Source organism: Talpa occidentalis, unplaced genomic scaffold (genome assembly GCF_014898055.3).
Source record: "Talpa occidentalis isolate TD23 unplaced genomic scaffold, MPIMG_talOcc4v2.1 talOcc4.9, whole genome shotgun sequence".
Lineage (NCBI taxonomy): Eukaryota > Metazoa > Chordata > Mammalia > Eulipotyphla > Talpidae > Talpa > Talpa occidentalis.
The window spans coordinates 9,021,290-9,038,266 of record NW_023605305.1 but is presented as its reverse complement, the minus strand read 5'-3'; the positions used below and the strand labels follow the sequence as shown (position 1 = coordinate 9,038,266).

The window sequence follows — 16,977 nt, the reverse complement described above, 5'->3', positions numbered from 1 at the left end:
AGGAAGCTGACCCGGTTCATTCACTGTGAGAGGCAAAGCTCCCTACCGGGCCCCCATAAGCCCTCGCCTGAGGGCTGGGGACTGTGCTGGCCTCCTTGGACCTGGGTTGCGGAAGTGCCCCAGACCTGAATGTGGAGCACAGGGCAATTTGCATTTATTGTGCAGGCCTCGAATTCTTCTGGGCACCTCCCATCCCTGGGGGCACTGAATTCTCACAGCCCACCCCCCCTGCTCACTTACCAGTCAGGGTGCCAGGCTACCCCAGGTGCAGAAACGGCAAAGCACCAGGGCCCCAACCAGAGAGGGGCCTGATCACACGGTGATCAGACACCACTGCTACAGGGTGGTCCCTGTGGCAAGAGACAGAAGCAAGTTAAACCCTTGTTAAACAACAGCGACGTAGGCTTATAAAGGAGACCACTGTGGCCACAGGCCAGGAGCGAGGGGGGCCCGGCTGGATGCCAAGTCCGAGGAGGAAATGCATGGCGGCCGGAGCCAGGGGCAGGGGAAGCCACTCAGGAAACAGCAGCAGGGGGGTTTTGGCCAAAGCAACTGTAAAAGACCCTCTCATTCTTTACCCTAACGCTGTCCTCCAGGGCTCTAGGTTACCATCACTGAGGGGGGTCTCCCACTCCAAGCAGTTCTAAGACCCCAGCGGGGTTCCTCCCCATGCACTGGGGTTCCAATCACATCCCACATGTGAAGGGTTCGGTTTCCCAGGACCATCCCCCACAGCTCATGGCAGAGCCAGCCCCAGTCCAGGCTGTGTCTCTGCTTCTCACCAGGTCCCCACGATCGCCCCCTGGGGGTGATGAATTTGCAGGGCAGCTCACAGAACTCGGGAAGACTCCCCTAGGCCCATCTGTAGGGCCAGGGAGGCATGGGTGGGGCAGGTTCTCTATCAAGTCGGGAGACAGTAAAGAGTCCTGGAGCCTCAGAGGCTTTTTCAGGTTTTTAATGGTCTTTCAACACCATTTGCAGTGAGACAACCAGGTGCAGGGCAGGCAGGGGGCGGGAGGCAGGCAGGCTGGAAAGTGACCTGGCCTCCCCCAACTATTTACTCTCTTTGAGCTCTCTCCGGCGTTCTCTCGTGGTCTCTTCCTCTCAGAGCCATTCCCCACCGCCGCTGTCCTCTGTGCAATTTCCCCTTATAGCCTCGGCCTCCGCCACCGTCAGGCATGTGTGCCCCACGTGCCCAAGCCCAAGCGCCTTCTGCATTCAAGGCCGCAGGTGATAGTCACAAAGGCCCATGGCGTAATGAGCATTTCATTAACCCTACACCACCCTACACCCCTCACCTCTCTCACTTGACTTCCTCCTCCCTCTGCCTCCCTCATTCTGCCCCAGCTACACAGGATCCTCATCCCAATAGACATGCACTTGCCGCAGCGCCTTTGCATCCACCTTTGCCCTATGTTCTCTTACCCCCCATCCACCTGTCTCGTGGTGAACTCCCTAGCGTTCTTCTGCCCAGTGAAACCTTCCCTGCCTACCCTGTTTGCAATTATAATCCTCCCAACATGGTGAGCTTTCTCCCTTCCCGAGGACTCCACAGTTCACTTTTTTTTTTAAGATTTATTTATTCATACAAGAACTGGGGTACAAGTGTTGAGAAGATTCACCAGAGACAGAGTGGGGAACAGAACAGGCAGATCTACTGAAACACACTGCTGAGGGGAGCCGTGGGTGAGACAGGAGAGGTCTGCTGCGCCATGTGGGTTGCTCCCTGGCCGGCCGGAGATCAAACTCGTGCTGCAGAGGCTGCGGATAGCTTCAGATAGCTTCACAGTGCTGTGCTTAACCTCTTGCACCACCAGGGAGGCCCCTCCACAATTCACTTCTTTCTCTCATTTAATGACTGTCTCTCCCCAGGAGAATGGAAGCCCCTGGACGGCAGGGCTTTGTCTGATTTGGTCACTGCTGTATCCCGTGCCAAGAAAAGTACCTGCCTCAGTCAGTGCTTAGTAAATATTCATCAAAGGAACATTACTTCCGCAAGGAAGCTCTTGGAAAGAATGGAATGCTAGGGTGGGTGTCTAAAGGAAATCAAGATGAAATTAATTTTGAACTATTCACCTTAACTCAGAAAAAGTATTTATCTTTTCATTTGCAATTAAATTAAGGCTGGAATTGCAGCTCACTTGCAGCTTACTCCTCCCCCACTTGTAAAAATGCACTGGGTCTGTCTCCCCCATCTGGGCCTTGGGCAAACATCATGAATAAGTCAGGTGCATCTTCACCTGTGAAGAAAATTATTCACCCTCACTCTGCTCCCCAGCTATGAATCCCCAGCTCTCTGGGATGCATTCCGATGAGTCCAGTGTCTCTCCACTCTTGCAACTGTCTCTCCCTTATTGCAATGGTCTTGAATATTTCTTGCAGGTTTTTAACATGTCCAGTGCAATTTTTTTTCTCTTTAATGACACGTATTGGCTTGTTTGGGTTTTAGACGCAAGCTGAGCTAGCTAGATTCCGCCCCCGTAGCTAGACGCCCTCTGTCTGCTATTTCTGGGTCTCACGCCTGCCTTTCATTGTCTGGATCTCTATCCCGTGAAATTACCTGTTCCCTCACCTGCTCAGCCCTTAGCCAGGGAGCTCTGGAAGGGTGAATATTGGGTGACACGTAGCCCTGTTAGTGGACAGACTGAGGGCACCCCAAGACCCTCCCAAACTTTGCAAGCTCTAAATAGGCTATGCCACCACATAAAATTAGAGCACAGGAGGGAATTAGTGCACAGAATTAGTGCACAGGAGAGAGAAGGCCAATGAGACACCGAAAATTACCTCGTGGGTAAATGCCCAACAAAAGGGTTGGCCCAAAGCGGCAACACTGGGAGACAGACCCAGTGCAGTTTTGGGCAACTGAGGCCCAAAAACTGGCAACATGTCTAAGGCATCTTGAGGTGGGGGGAGCGGGGAGGAACCACAGGAGAGGGGAAGGTGGGGCAAGTCTGGATGAAGCAAAATCAAAGTTAATATAAGGGCAAACTCCCTATGGTCTCTCACCACATCTCTTCCAAGTGTTTCTTTCCATGTCCTCCAAATCCCTGGTGCAAGTCCAAGGCCGAGAAGCAAGCACGGTGTCTTCCTCACATGTCTCTCCGCTCCAAGTGCCTCTTCCAAACCTTCTTCCTCAAGCCTCCTCTGTAGTCCTTTCTAGCTCCCCCTTTCCCTCAGCCCCACCCCTCAATAGGTGGGGTGGGAAACCTGGAACCTCCCCTTTGAGATGACAGTTACATCCCCAGGGGCCAGGAGCACCCAGCCCAGCCTAGGACCAGGCACTGAGCTGCCCGCCCCATGACAGGTTTGGCGTCCAGTGAGTACCCTCACCCAGGAGAAGAGGGCAAGAAGGGACAGAGGGAACTTTCTGGAACAATAGAAATATTCAGTATCTTGATAGTGGTGTGGCCTACAGAGTTCCAGGTATTTGTCAAATACGTAACAAGATTGCTGTCTCTTAAAAGCAGTACATTTCACTGAATGTAAATTATACCCCAAAGAAAAGTATCTTAAGAAAAAAAGAGGGGTTTGCATTAGAAAGAACCCATTTTAAAAAGAGAAGGATGGGAAAAGCAAAAGGTTAACTTCCCAGCTAGCCTGAAGGAGCTGCAAATAGAAAAAAGCTATTTCCCAAAAGAGCTAGAACTTCTTGTAAGGAGGGCAGACACGAAACTCACATTTGGGGGCCTGTTATTTTCACCGATCCGGAACAAAGATTGAGGCCAAACTTGCAAATACCTGTCAACAGCAAGCACACGCAAGCTCTCAGGCTTTGCTGAAAGATAACGACTGAACTATTGCAGGCGCAAAGTGGGAGGAGGCAGGAGGCAATAAAGTGGGGCAGCCCCTGGTAGAATCTGAGGTTCTGGGGCCTGCACCATTCCCTTGAGAGACTATAGGGTCTGCTTGGATAGAAGATGAATTCCAAACCTCCTTAGTGCCCGCCCCTACCTGAGATCAGAGGGCATCATTTCAAATCCCAGCCCCACGTCTGCATGTAACAAGATTGCTGGCATCACCCAGGATGGCTGTGAAGACAACAGAAGGCATTAGAATAACCTGACCAGGGGCCAGATGAGCTGAAAGTTAAAGGTGGGTGGTGTGGAAGACCTGTGTTCAGAGACTAGCTAGGCTTGAGAGAGGTGTTTCCTGAAAAAGGGGGAGATGGTAATAGCACCCACCTTATACATTTACAATGAGAATGATTTTATATGTAAAAATCTATATCCAGTACTTAAAACTTTGCCAAGACTCAGTAAGTGCTTAATCATGGTAGAAAGCAGGAAGTGGGAGAAAAGGAGGAGGAGAAATCGTTGTCCTTCTGATGAGATGTTGGGGTTCAGATGAGCAGGGTCCTCGGGTTACTTCGGAGAGAAGTTTTGGCAGAGTACCCCTTTCAGCGGCACGTGGCAAGTTTGCTAAGGAGATGAAGATGTTTGGTTATATCCCAAAAGGGCAGGTTTATGAGGAAAAAAAGCAAAGGAGTAGATGTTTGCAGAGGGGGAGCTGTTCTGATACCGTGTTCTCCTTTGGAGGAGGGGCTCATTCCTCTGTGGAATTGTTACCTATTGTTCAATTGAGCACTTCTGGGGTTGATGGGGTTAATGTGTAAGGACCTGTGGGTCTCGGTCAATGTCCTCTATCTCCTGTCCCCACCTCTGGTCCTCTGGTCGTGTCCAACCATACTTTCCATAGCTGTCCTCACCTAGGGATTTCCTGCTTTTAAGGAATTTTCTTTTCTATAGCTGGTTTAAAGATTATGTTAATCATTTCTACTCCCACCTTGTGAAGCCTCCATCCCAAATTCTCTAGGCTACGCCTCCATCAATTATTACATAAACTTTACCACGTTCCAACGGTGTGACCTAGAGCTAATCAATGCACCTCTCTGGGCGCCCCTCAGAAGCCAACGCCTTCTCCAAAAAGGAAAAAAATAAAATGTGGTGAGTGCCCGATCATCCCTACCAAATTAAAAAAAAAAAAAAATTGGTAGCTGGAATTATGATGACATCTCAGAACAGCAGGCCTTTGTTTGCTGGTTTTCCTTATGGCTTTATTTGGCCGGTTTAGCATTTAGATTCCTTGGAGGCGGGAATTAAATTGTTTTCCAAGGGCCTGACCTATTGCAATGGTAACCAGAAGTTCAGCCCCTGTGTCCTGATCTCCTGCAAGGGATTCTGATGCTGGAGCGGAGGCTCCCTGCGTGGGAGAATGACACCTGGAAAATCAGCGCTGTCTGCTGGTCCCAGTGAGTCCCAGGGTCTGCAGGCGGCTGGTTAAAGCAGGTCCCTCTCTCCCTTGGTGAGGAAAGTCTTCTATGCGGTTCTCTGAGGTCTGGCTCTCAAGTTCAGGGTCTGCAACAGTTCCAGCTCGCTGGCGCCCCTTGTGGTGGAACTCGGCCATGGGCCTTGCTGGCGCCCAGAAAGCGCTGCTGTAAATGGACAATTTTCCAGAGCGATGGGTCGCGGGACCTCATTTCTGTCCTCCATCTTCCGTATATTTTTCTACTTTTCCTTCAGTGGTCTTCTGCACTGCTTTCAGATTTCAAAAATGAGTTCATGAGACCGCACTGTCACCCCTTACAGGAAGGTACCTAGAGCCTCAAATCCATGGAGACAGAATGTAAGATGGTGGTGGCCAGGGGCCAGGAGGGAGGAGAGGGTTGTGGTTTAATAGGCTCAAAGTTTCAGTTTTGCAAGATGAAAAAGTTCTGGAGGTGGATGGCGGTGATGGTTGCACAACAGTGTGGATGTACTTAACGCTGTGAGCTGTATGCTTAGAAGTGGTTAAAATGGAAAATGTTATGTATATTTTCCTGCAGTTTTTTAAAAATTGAATTAGGGAAAAGAAGCACCATCGTGGCAGCGTTCATTCAAAGTTGTGATGGAGTCGCCGGGACCACACAACCCCCCCCATCATAAACCCTACACTTGGACAAAAAACATGAAACCACTGTTTTCGGGCACAAATCTGTGATCAGGAGATCCAGAGTAAAAAAACTCACAAGGTGTGTCCCCGCCACTCCCACCTCCTTCCTGGGGATGGTTCCGCAGGAAATGCCATGTGGCAGCTGAGATTCAGGCAGTCAGGGGTCCTGTCCAGCAGAGATCAGCCTTTGGGTTTAGAATGACTGTACGATGAGGCAAGGTGCCAGAGGGGCATGCTCCCTGGCCAAGGGTCTCACCTTCTGTACCAGTTTCCTCATCTATAAAATGGGTACAAGAATACCCACTTCTTCATGGATCATTGTGAGGTTCCAATAAAGAAGTTAAAATGCAAAAGGGTCAAAATTTCCCTATGACACCTGCTGAGCTCCTCTCCAGGTGTTCAGTAGCACAGGCTGAATAGCGACCCATGCAGGGTGTCTGGAATTTAAAATGTATCTGCTGCCGATGCCAGGAACCCAGTAGCCTTGTCCAGCACCCCTTACAGTGCTGCCCAGAGCCTCTGTTCGGTTCTTTTGATATGCAGTGCGCATCAAGAGCCTTAACAATATTCACACCCTTTACGCGGGTGATGCTATTTCTGGGAATCCAGCATGAAAAATATATTTTATATTTTTATCTTAAAAAATTGCTGTGTTTTTTTAACCATTAATCAGCAGATGTTAACATGTGCATGAAATGGCTTGGAAAGGAGCAGCTCTGATACAAGGCGCAGGAAAGATTCAGGGCAGGTGGAAGGTCTGTGTTGGAGGTTGAAGTACATGTTTCAAGATGAGCCCGAGGACAAGGAGATTTTCCAGGCTTCTCTGAGCAGAGCTACTGACTATAAGAAGAGCTCCCAGGTCCCTCGTCCCCCATGCCAGCCTTTCCCATGCCACCATGAGGGAGCCTGGGAAGCATGGTGGGGGAGGGACTTGCCTGGAGCATCCTCCTTGGCCCTTGGCATTGTCTAGCAAAGTAGGATTGAACTTGGTACATCTCCAAAGGTCCCTCCCCTTCACTCTCACGCCACCACCCATGCATCTGTCCGGTGCCAACACCCCGCGAGTCACACACCCACGTGAGTGAGGAAGGTGGTGGCTCCAGGGAAGCTGATTGGGTTGCAGAGGAGGTGACAACCCCAGAACACACCACACAGAGAATGGAGGACTCTAGGGAGTGCATCCCATCCAGAGAACTCTCCAGGGAGGCTTCACTGGGTCTCCAGGAGAGGCTATGACGTGGGTGCAGAAAGGCACAGGCTCTGGGATCCAGGAAGCCTGAGTTGAATCCAGCTCTGTCACATGTGACATATGACTTCTGAGATCTTTGCTCACCTCACTGAGTATGAACAAAATAGCAATGGAGATATGTAATCTTAGGAAGGGCTTTGAAGGATGAATAGGAGTTTGAAGAACTCAGAAAGGTGTTGGGCATAGGCAGGTACCCAAGAAATATTTGTGGATACAAGTCATAGCAGAACAGGTTCTGCAGGACTTAGGGTGGTGGGAAGGGACAGCCTCACCTAGAGACAACCTGGTGTCCAGGAGAGAAGCAGCGTTGGGATGTTGGTCAGTCTTGGACCAAGATCTGCATTGGTCAGGATTCTCCAGAGAAACAGAACCGACTGGATATAAAAACCTAAAAAAGGGACTCATTACGTATGGTGGTCCAGCCAGGTCAAACCTGAAAGCTGATGATCTGGAGGGAGGGGGCATGGTTAAGTATGGATTGAACTGGAAGCCTGAGGACCTGCTACTCTGAAGACTTGGGGCCCAGGAGATGGGCCCCCAGCTGCCGCCAGAGCAATCAGCCCTCCTCTGCCTTTTTGTTCTTCCTGCCCTCAGGGTTTTGCAGGACATGCAACCATAAGGGTGAGGCTCTCTTTCTGTTCAAATGCTAATCTCTCCTGGGATCCACACTCACAGGCACACCCAGAAATGTTTCTCCTACAAACAGGGATCCCTTCACCCTGTTAAGGTGATACATAAAATCACCCATCACAGAATCCTAGCTGCCTCGCATGGCTGTGCCTCAGTTTCCTCATAGAAAAGCAGGATCCTAACAGTGAAAGCCCCTGGGATGTGGTGGGCCTTTCCGTTAGAGTCTTTGGGGTGTAGCGGCCTCATCTCCAAGTCCTTGTAGCTGCTAGCCTCTCCTCCACCCACCCACATCCTCCCCTCCCCCCCGCCCCCGCCCACAGATACAACATCCGTCCCCTGTGCCCTTATCTTGTTACCTGGGCACCCTGCCATCACCCCCGACACTTGGACACTTGTTCAGTTTCCCTCCTTCTGTAGCAGCTTTTTCTGCAAAGGCCCCGATAGTAAAGAGTCTAAGCTTCACGTGCCAAGAGGCAAACTTGTGACTATTAAGGGGTATGTCTATAAATACAGAGAGAAATAGAAAATAAATTCTCACAAATGCTCTATTGTTTGCCCACAAATTCTAAAATAAGGGATGGATAGAATTTTGTTGTAACACAGATCTACCAATGAGCAGATTGAAATTCTTCTGGGGACAGGTACACTTTTGCTTAGTTGGGGTTCAAATGTAAAATCTCCTCTTAACTGGAGAGTCGAAAGTGGCAGCTCTCTGTGCCTCTCCTTTCTCAGAAGATCTTGGGCCATTTACTCACAAACTCCTTCCTACCATTTGTTATTTGTTGTTGTTGTTGTTTTTGTTTTTTTTTAAGATTTACTCTATGCATATTAGAACTGGGGTGCAGGTCAGAGGTGCAGGGGGTGAGAGGATTCACCAGAGACAGAGTGGGGAGCAGAACAGGCAGATCCACTGAAATCCACTGCTGAGGGGAGCAGAGGGCGAGACAGGAGAGGTCTGCTACGCCATGTGGGTAGCTCCCTGGCTGGGGATCAAACCCAGGCTGCGCAGCTGGTAATAGCTTGACAACACTGACTCCATCTTATTCCAAAAATATAACCTCCAGGATTGTTCTCCCAAACTCTGCTCAGCTCAGCATGACCATTATGGGCATCCCAGGCAGAATATTTGCTGAGCTCCTCTAGGGCTGGATGTGGTGCTTAGGCCTGGGCACCCGCAGTCAGCCTGGCACGCCTGAGCCCCGCCACTCAGCACTCCCAGTCTAGGGTGGGGAGGCAGAAGAGTGAAGAGAAGATGCTTCCATTTCCCCTACTATAAAATGGGCAGAGTAATCTATGACCCATGTCTCACCAGGTGGGGCCCGAGAGAGAAGACAAACAGGCTTCAGAAACCTTAAAGAATCAAAGCCATGTGCCAGGGACGCTCCGCCTGCATCATTTTTAGCTGCCTTTTCTTGTCTAAAATGAGACTTTCTCCATGACCTTCTCCATGACCTTCAGGTTTCATTGCAGTTGGGAAGGATGGCAGAGTGGCATTCTCTGCTCACAGGGGGAATTTGGGCCATTTCAGATGTGAGATTAATTGAGTGCATCTACACATATTTGGGGGGTAGGGGGGGTTCTTCATGTCCTGTGGGCCCTCTGCAACTTCTTCCACATCTGCTGGGGCTGTGAGTGGCTGGAATACTCCCCCAGTCTCAAAGAACAGGTGGGTGGAGGCAAGTATTTAAATTCACACTGTGAGGCTTCCCTTCTAAGTCCTCTGGACTGGTCTCCCCAGGTCGGGTTTGCCCCCTCCCTGCGCCTCACCACCTCCAGCTCCCCCTCCCCCCACAGTCCTGATCTCCGCCCCTCGGTTCTAGTTGCCAACTCCTAATTGCTCCTCATAGGGGACTGCCAGTCATTCCCTGCAGGCCGAGCCCCTGGCAGGGCTGTCATTTGTCCCATTAATGACCCACCGGTAGAGGCTGGGCTGTTTCGGGGGAGAAGGGCCCAGATGGTGAGAAGAGGGGGCCAGGAGAGCTTGGCTGAGGCTGGAACCCGGAGTCCCTTCTCTGGGGGACTTTTAAGCTGGCTGCTGAACTTCATGCATCGCCCAAGGGCTTAGAGCTAATAAGATATTAGAGCCAGGGGACCATCTGAGTCTTCCAGTTCAACGGTTTTCTAACTATTTTAGTAGTGGAATTTTTTTCTTCAGATAAAATCCTACAGGGAGCCCAGATGCATAGAACACGAAGTGACAATGTGTTGTGGTTCTAAGTCCACGCCAGGCAGAGAAATGGTCGTCTTTGGAACAAACGGCACTGGAGCCATTAGCTATCCTCAGGCCAAAATTGAGCTTGACCTAAACCTCGCATCTTGTATAAAAATTAACTCAAATAGGGATCACAGACTAACAAGTAAAACCTAAAACCTCCAAACCTTAACAGGAAAGCAAGGAGACTATCTTTGGGATCTCGGGCGCTCAGGTTGTTAGACAGAGGGGTGTCAAAGCTTGATCCTGAAAGGAAAAATCTGGTAAATTGGACTTCATCCAAATCAGAAAAATTTGCTTTATGAAAAACCCTGCTAAGAGGATGAAAAGCCGAGTTCTACGCTACGAGAAAATCTGTGTAAACCGCAGACCTGATAAAGGACTCCTCTCTGAAATATATAAAGAAGTCTCAACACTCAGCAGTTAAAAAAAATCCAGTTAGAAAATGAGCAAAATACATGAAGAGAAATTTCACTAAAATGGACTTCTGGTGGCAAATAAGCACAGGAAAAGATGTTTGCCATCACCAGCCACGGGGGAGATGCAACAGGTGTCCTAGGAGCTGTCACTACTTACCCACTACAAGGACCAAAATAAGAAAGAGTGCAGATGGCGAGCTGGGGAGGACCTGGAGAAACGGGCTCTCTCGTGCATTATTGGAGGGAATGCAAAAAGGCACAACCATTTCAGAAAATTGTTTTGCTAATTTTTTCTTAAAAACTACACACCTGGGCCTCCCTGATGGTGCAAGGGGTTAAGTCTCAGCACTATAAAGCTATCCGCAGCCACTGCAGTGCAAGTTCGATCCCTGGCCAGGGAGGGGACCCACAGGGCGCAGCAAAGTCTCCTGTCATGACTACTGCTCCCCTCAGCAGTGTATTCAGTCAGTCTGTCTGTTCTGCTCCCCACTCTGTCTCTGGTGAATCTTCTCATCCCCGCACCTCTGGCATGTACCCCAGTTCTTTTATGCATAAATAAATATTTTTTTTTAAAAAAAGATTTATTTATGCATAAAAATATTTTTTAAGATTTATTTATAGAAGAACTGGGGTACAGGTCAGAGGTGCGGGTGGGTGAGAGAATTCACCAGAGACAGAGCAGGGAGCAGAACAGGCACTGCTGAGGGGAGCGGTGGGCAAGGCAGGAGAGGTCTACCGCACCATGTGGGTTTCTCCCTGGCCGGCCAGGAATCGAATCTCTGCTGCAGAGGCTGCAGACAGCTTCACGGCACCAGCGCTCAGCCCGCTGCACCACCAGGGGAGGCCCCATAAATAAATCTTAAAAAACAAACAAACAAAACAACTACGCATCTACCTTGTGACCCCACAGTTACACTCCTGGGCCTTTTCCCCAGAGGAAAAAAAATCTCTATACAAAAACCTGTGCACAAACATTCTTAGCAGCTTCAATTCAGTAACATCCCCAAACCTGAAAGCAACCAAAATGTCCTTTAAGTAGGCAAATGGCTAAACAAGTTATGGGACAGTCATACCTTGATAAAAAAGCGCCATGAGACACACAGTCATTTTTGCATGGCTCTCAAAGGATTATGCTGAGGGGAAAAGTCACCCTTAAAAGCACATGATTTCATTTAAATAACGTTCTCAAAATGACAAAATTACAGAGGGGGAGGAGGGGCTATCGGTACAGGCTTAGGGCTGGCCGGGAGGAGGGAGGTGGGTGTGGCCACAGGATTGTGCGAATCTTGACTGTGAGCTTGTGACATCCCATGCCTGTGACGGAGGGTGGCGGGAGCCACACAACACATCGGACCAGTGTCAACGTTCTGATTTTGATTCTAGGCTGTAGCTGCCTAAGATGTAAAGACGCAGCTGGTGGGGGTGAGATATTGGGGTTCGGCAAGTGAGCGGGGAAAAGTTTTCTCAGACCTCAAATTAACTATGGAAAAAGATGTTTGTGTAGCCTCACAGGCAAAGGCTGCATTTTATAGGGACAGGTTTATAAGGAAAAAGAGAAAGGAGTACAGGAGGCCCTGCATAGACCCAGGTGGGCAGAGAGATGCATTTTGCCAGAGAAGGGATATCTTTATATAGAGGTTTTTTTTTGGGGGGGGGGGGCAGTTTCATTCCTTTGTGAAATCTATCACTTCTAAGTTCTGGGTGGGTTCATCTGTAAGGACTGGTGGGTTCTTTTTTTTTTTTAAGATTTATGTATTTATGCATACAAAAGCTGGGTGCAGGCCAGAGGTGCAGGGCGTGAGAGGATTCACCAGAGACAAAGTGGGGAACAGAACAGGCAGACTGACTGAAATACACTGCTGAGGGGGGCAGCGGGTGAGACAGGAGAGGTCTGCTGCACCATGTGGGTAGCTCTGCGGATAGCTTCACAGTGCTGTGCTTAACCCCTTGAGGCACCAGGGAGGCCCAGGACTGGTGTTTCTTTGTAATGGCCCACGGCTCTCCATTTCCCCACCTACAGATTTCTGTAGCAGTCGTGCCTAAGATTGTCCGCAGCCGGTTTAATGACTCACTAATCATTTCTACCCCCACCTCTAGTCTCTAGCCTTGTGAAGCTTCCACCCTAAATTTCCTAAGCTTCTGTCATAACCATGTGCCGATGCCATGTGCCCGATGCCTCCAACCATCCAGGCAGCTGCCTCAAATCTATAATGATCAAAGTTAAAAGCAAAAACTAAAGGCTTAGGCTGAGAAGTCACTGCAGTTAGGGTTCAAATCCACCGTGAACTTGCTGTGTGCCCGCAGGCAGCCTGCATCACCCTCTGTGCTTTGCTCCTCCCTCTAATACTCAACAGACCTCAGGGGCTTGTAAGGGTTAACTGAGAACTGTAGACATACTTGTAAAGTACCTGGCAAGTGGTTAAGGACCTGACAGATGTTTGCAATTATTTTTTAAAGGAATCTGCCCTGATTGATGTGGGATTGGGGTTTGCCGAGGCACAGGCACCTCTAAGGAAGCCTCCCTGAGAGACCACTAATGAGGCTCTGCCCCTTTGTACCTTCAGCCTGGGTGCCGGTGCCGGTGCCGGAGGGACTTTGCCCAGGGTCACCCAGCACCTCCAGAGGAGTCACCTGCTCCTGCATCATGGTGCCCTGATAAACGTGAGATAACTGATGCCCAGAAAGGGCAGTACATGGCCCAAGGACACAGAGCAAGTGGCCATGGAGTTGTGGTCCTAGCCGGGGTCTGTGGATGCAGGGGCTGCCCCTCCCTTACCCCAAACTCTAAATAAGAAAATAGTAACTCAAGAGCACTGTAGGGTAAGGAAAAAGGTATCAGGCTTTTCTGCCCTCCCGCCATCAGGATAGATGATGGATCCCTGCGGTCCTGAATGCATGCCTGATGGCGGGCACCTGGAGTAGGGTGTGGGCATAGGTAGGTGGGATTCACCTGGGCTGAGACTGGGCTTTTAAGGGCGGCGTCACGGGGATGCCAGCAGAAGCTGAAAGAGAAGCTGAGAAAGAAGCAGCAGAAGTTGAGAGAGAAGCAGAGAAGGCGGGAGAGCCCAGATAAAGTGAAGACTTGCTGGGTGCTGGGAGGCCTGCCAGCCTCCCGGTCGCCCAGCACCCCTGCCTGCTGTGTACCTGGTAAGCCCAATAAAAGACCTGCAAAAAGCCACTGAGGACTCTGACTCCTCCTTTACCCGGTCTGCTGGATCAGAAAACCTGCCGTGTCCATTCCTGGACTTTACAAGCACTTACAGGGCACCACTTTAAACAGCTCACTTAGGCCACAGAATGAGGCTCCCCGGTATATTCCATGGTCACCCTCCCCACTTCCAGAGGAGGGAAGAGAGGCACAGAGAGTCTATTTAACTAGTCTGAGATCACACAGCAAGTTGAAGAGCCAGAATTTGAACCTGAGCAGGTCAGCTCGAGTCTGTGCGCTCCATCTCCCTCACACGCTGTCCCCCACTCCAGTCCATCCTTCAGCCTCCCTAGAAGGGCCCCATCTGCATTCTTTTTTTTATTGTTTTATTTTTTAATTTATTTTTTAATTTTTATATTCCCCATACAAGTGCAACCCCCTGATTTTGACCCCAATCCCTCCTTTCCCCGCCCCCCCACCCCATCTGCATTCTTGGGGCCACCTGCACTCCCCGCTGTGCCATGAGTCATTTGGAAACCCCCTGCCTATCAGGCTGGTCACACAGAGGTCCCCGGCTGCCTGTTTTGGACACAGAGCATTAGGCAATGACGTGTGGGAGGAAAAGGTTTCTCTGCCTGACCAAATTCCTTCCTTCCCTCCAAGGCAGGGAAGAGGAACCAGCCCAAGTCTCGAGCAATTTAGTGAGGTTTGGTAATAAACACACTCTTTGGAAAAACGTGTGCATAATAATAGTTATTTAAACTCCCCAGAAGATAAAAAGTAATGAGTGGTTTAGTTGTCAGGAGTGGCTCCTGGCAGCGTGGAGCCAACACAAGGCCCTCCTCCGCCTGCTCCCTGGGGACTCTGCTTCTCTGGTCCGCCTTTACTCATTCCTCAGAGGTGGGAGCTGGATTCCTCCTAGAAAATGATACTTTCCAGAGCTCCCTAATGGATGCAGAAATGACTGTATTTCACACAGACACACGAGACACGACAGGCCAGCACCAGGCGCCCTCCTGCAAGCCTCATCCTCCTTTGGTGCCAACTTCCTGCTCCCTAAGCCCCGTAATCATGGCGGTGTTTGATGACGGGGCACACACCTGGTCACACATTCAAAGCCAAGTTTTCCATGGATCGGGTCCAGACCTGTGTGATTTAAGGTGTACTCTGCAACAGGCTTTCTTGTCCACTACCTGATTCAATGGATTTTTCTAGACAGAGTAGAGTCCCTGTTCCATCATAGACTGAGGAACATCGCAGCTGGGAGAGAGTCAGGGAGCAACAAATCCCAGCCTCTCAAGCCAAGCTTTGTGAACTACCTTCCACATTTTTGCAAAACCTCCATTAAACACCACTGAATAGCTTGCTTTAAATAAACACCTATTTTATACTGACACGAGTCATTTTTTAAAGGAAACTGTATTGTTCGTTATTGAAAGCTTGGATTTGATTGCTATTCACCTAACCCACGTATTTCTAATATGCACTTCTAATAGCAAGTAGAAGTTTTTAAATGTTCGTCTGTGTGCCAGCTAAAATCCTCTCCAGGTGCACGTCTACAGTACGCACTGGGGAGGCGTGACATCCAAACAGTATGTGTCCAGAGAGCAGGACCATAGACAGCATCTGCAGAACATGTTCCTGGGGTATGCATGGAGCATGTCCATAATGCAAGGGCACAGTGCAGATCGGTGTGGAACGGTGTGCATCCATCAGCACAACACAGAGCACACTCACGGATCGTGAGCATGATGCATGTCTACAGAGTGCATGGAGCATGTCTGCATGAGTGTTTATGGAGCACAGATGTACACATCTGAGGGGCACGTCTCTAGGGCACAGATCCATCCTCTTTCTTACAGAGCTGGCACCTTAAGAGCACTTGGTCTATAATCATTCATCTCCTTCTCCACTTTGCCCAAAGAACAGACTGTGTTTCCCACCACAGGGCCTTAGCACATACCATTCCCACTGCCCAAATTGCTGAGTAAGAAAGCCGAGGCTTGAGGACTCCATGCCTCTGTGGAGTAGAAGCTGGATCCTGGCACCTCCCAGCTTCGTGCCCAGCATCACTGCTGTCCACAGTGAAGGTTGTGTTTTCATAAGTTTCCAGACTCAGAATTCACCCTCAGTCAGGGGATTGCTACTTGCTCCAAAGGAACCCTCTCTGTTTCTAGCCTCAGAACCCAGCTGAGACTCCTGTAGCAAGGGAGCAAGATAAAGTCTAAGAAGCAGTGGTCCTAGGAAGAAGGAGTATTTAAGAAAATGCAGGAAGGTGTGGGGAAGAGGAGCAAGGGCGGAAATACAGCAATGGCTTGGGTGCAATCCATATTAGTCTTTGAAAATACACAAGAACTATTTAAATACTGTATCATCATTCCCTACGTTTTATTGATTACATCTCATATTGAACCCTAATGAACAGTCAAAAACACTAAGTCATTGTCTACTAGCAGGTACTCAGTGAAGTGTTCTACCAATTACACGGCAGGGAAACTGAGGCATAAAAATGTAGGCTTGTAACAGGGTGGTCCCCAGGAGGGTGGGGCTGAGAGAGAGAAGAGGCTGCAGAGGAGACTGAGGAAGGAGGGAAGCAGGATGGAGCCAGAAGGAGCCCTCGAGGGGGCGCATGGAGCCGAGAGACACGTGAAGAAACTGCGCTTGTCTTTTGGTCGTGGAGGGGGTGACACAGATGTGGGTGAGACCCGTGGGGAGGTGACCATGGCAGCTTTTATCTTGATTTTGATTTTGCTCTTTTCCTTCCGGTCTTGTCTGGTTGTTTCTGACCCTTTTCTGTGGGTCCCCACTGGAGGATGCTTCAGACTTGTGGCAGGCTTTGGGGCCTTGCTTGGGCCAGTCCCATTTGGATGGAGTTTTACCCACAAGGGTACAGGTAACTTTGGGTGCTTGATTTAGAAACTAGATTCTTCGCCTTTTCTGTATTGTTTCCTAATTGTATTAAAGTTCCTTCCCATTAAAGTCTCCTATGTTTTGTGTTGATGCGGCGGATGGCAGAACCCATTTAGAGCAGGCAGGTTTTGGGGGGATCTGGGGTGCCCCTCTTCCTTGCCAAGTCTCAGCAGAGGGTTGAAGAGTTGCACTGACCTAAAGCCACACTGACTGTCTCAGCCCTCTCCCAGCCTCTTCAACAAGCCTCCTCTGGGGGCAGGAGGGGCAGGAAGTGCCCCCCACTTGAGAGCCCAGAAGCCTAAGCCCCGGGGAGGTCAGGGGGAGGGGGAGGGGATCACCACCTCTGCACCCTTTGTACTTACAGGGAGCCACTGCCTGCTGCATCCTGAGCCTTGAGTTGGCCCCTCTCCCCTTCTTTCTCCCCTCCCGACTCCCCTTCCCTCTACCCTTCTGCCCAGCAGCTGTTCCTGTCTCCACCTGA

At 49.9% G+C, this 16,977-nt stretch overlaps 1 long non-coding RNA gene across 1 annotated transcript; it reads right to left on the bottom strand.

Moving 5' to 3' along the window:
- Positions 1–3,318: 3,318 nt before the first annotated feature.
- Positions 3,319–8,303, bottom strand: LOC119237034 (uncharacterized). Its single transcript, XR_008550320.1, has 4 exons — positions 8,164–8,303; positions 7,450–7,565; positions 3,952–4,028; positions 3,319–3,738 (listed from the first exon to the last, which is right to left on the bottom strand). It is a non-coding gene; the product is annotated as an uncharacterized LOC119237034 (long non-coding RNA).
- Between the last annotated feature and the right edge of the window lie 8,674 nt (positions 8,304–16,977).